This window comes from Mesitornis unicolor, unplaced genomic scaffold (assembly GCF_000695765.1).
Source record: "Mesitornis unicolor isolate BGI_N332 unplaced genomic scaffold, ASM69576v1 scaffold4296, whole genome shotgun sequence".
Lineage (NCBI taxonomy): Eukaryota > Metazoa > Chordata > Aves > Mesitornithiformes > Mesitornithidae > Mesitornis > Mesitornis unicolor.
The window spans coordinates 1-2632 of NW_010188738.1; positions in this window are offsets into that span (position 1 = coordinate 1).

Consider the following 2632-nt stretch of genomic DNA (forward strand, 5'->3'; position numbering starts at 1 on the left):
CTTCCAGTTTAAAACCATTCCCCCTTATCCTGTCACCCCATGCCCTTGTAAAACATCTCTCCCCAGCTTTCCTGTAGTCCCTTCAGGTACTGGAAGGCTGCTCTAAGGTCTCCCCAGAGCCTTCTCTTCTCCAGGCTGAACAACCCCAACTCTCTCAGCCCATCTCCATAGCAGAGGTGCTCCAGCCCCTGATCATCTTCATGGCCTCCTCTGGACCTGCTTCAACAGCTCCATGTCTTTCTTTGCCTGGCTTCCCTTTCTTCCTTCCCACAACCTTTCTGTGTTTCATTATTTTAGGAGCATGTACTCAGTTTGGAAATCGCTTTTAGAAGGCACGATGCAAGTGGCCCAATCCCGACTCAATATCTGTGAGAACTATAAAAACTTAATTTCTGAACCAGCCAGGACTGTACGGTGCTTTAAGGAACAGCAGTTGAAGAAGGTATTTGGGCTTTCTTTAAACGTTTTGTCTTTTTTATTTAGAAAAAATGGTTATTAGAAATATTTTTGTATAGTACTTCTAAAATACATATTTACTTTTCAGTCCTTTCCTGTGGATGTTGTTACAGAAGTAAATAGCCAGCTTACTGAAGAGGGATCAAAATTCTGAGCTATGTTATCTGAAATTAAAATTGCTTTGAAATAAACCTTTTAAAATGTGGTACACAGCTGGTCAAAACTACCTCTGCAAATCTAACATCATGCTGTGGCAAATACATTGAATTGGTTTTGCAGTGACAATTGCAAGTGGGTTTTGTTAGAATTGGTTCTGATTTTAAGAAAAGGTGTATCTTAAACTTGAAGGAATGGCTTGTGCAGTCTTCAAGGTGTAGAATGCAGCTTATCCAGGCATCTCCTGTAAAGGCATCATACGTAGGTATTCCAAAAACTGCTGTAACTGATCTGTTAATCCATGCAAAGAAAATAGTGTGCTACAAGGAAAAAAGTAAGCTTGACTTTCATTTAATTGGCTGTTAACGTTTTACAGTAATTTACGTCTTAAAAATTTCTCTACCTTCAAATAAAGTGCGATCTTCCATCTGTTTCCATAAGGCAGTAAGAAACATTTAAAAGTACAGTGATGTGTGTTTATGTAAAACTGAATGCTTTTCATATGTTAATTATTTTGTGTTTGTGTTCTTTGGATTTTGTTGGAGCGAGGAGAAAGCTGCCTCTTTTATAGGGTGAGCATAGCTTACAAGAAGTTACTACTGCACCTAACGTAAATTATTGGACATTTTCAAGTATGATGTTTTTTTAATGCTCACTATGTGCCTTGGAGAAAGCGTAAGGAGGGAAGTAGAAATGCTGGGGGAACACACTTTGCAAATGTCTCGGGTATTAGTTGGTGGTTGTAAATATTCCTTCTGTACATAATCATCGAGCATTTCTTAACGTCACCTCTGGGTTTAATTTGAGGTAGGCTGAACGATCCACTCGAGGTAAAAGACAAAAAACCTAGCACACCAGTTCAGTTTTGTTTGCTAAAAAGTGATGACAACTGATTTTCCCTTACCTAGTTCTATATTCTAAAGCGATATTTTGTAATGTACTTGGCTACAAACTTTTAAACAGATGTTAGTGTAACATGAGCTCAGTTTCTGAACAAATTATTCAACAGCTCTTAGAAGCATGTGCAATATCTGTTTTTCTGGAGGAAGAATTAACTTTATTAATAGTGTTTTATTGTCCTATGGAATTTTAGTTTTCTGTTAAGCTTTCCAAACAATGCTGTAGCAATTTTGTAGTATTTTTACTGAGTAGATAATCTGCAGTTTTATTCTTCTACAAGTGCTAATAGTTCAGTGTTTATAAGTCAGCAGTAGAAGTGGGGGCCACTTCTTTAAATGTATATAAATGATAAAGGATCCTTTTTTTCCTGCACCTTTGAATTAGCAGAACAAGTTACTACAATTATCAGGGCAGTACTCGTGGTTCAAAGTACTTCAGCAGCGAAACACCTTTTCTACAATGCAGAATAGCCATCCACTTGGTATTAATTTTCCTCCACAACAAATTCATTGTTTTGTGCATTGCACTCTTACACCCATTTCTTTGGATTTCCAAACAGATGAATAATATTTGTTGACCTCCATCCAGACAAAAGCTTATCAAAATTGAAATTCAGAGTCAGTAAAATACTTGTCATCTTACACTGGGATGCCCATGTAAAATCGAGTTTCTATTAGAAGCAGTGTCTCCTTCCAAGACTGCAGCAGGTATTGAGTTGCTCTTGATGAGATGTCATCTTTATTTTCCAGATGTTTCTGTAAACCTTTACTTCCTCGACTTGGTAGCATATAGAAACTTCATTTTTATGACGCATTTTAATACTAAACCGGAACAATTTCAGAAAACCTCATTGCAATTTGCTGAAAAAGGTCGCAAGGTGCCTCTGGAGCAGGGCTAATAAATGTGTCTCCTGTCGACCACATCTGACCTCTTCAGAAAACCAATCCCCTGCCCTCGCTCAGCAGCTCCTGGACACAGAGGAGGCTGTTTGGAGGGCAGCAGCCTACCCCCTGCCATTAGCTCTCCCCGCAGACTGTGTAAGCTTATCCCGTAAGTGCTGTGAGGTTTCATGTGTTGGCTTTGGAAGAGGAGGCAGAGAGCTGCAGTGAATGTTTAGCAG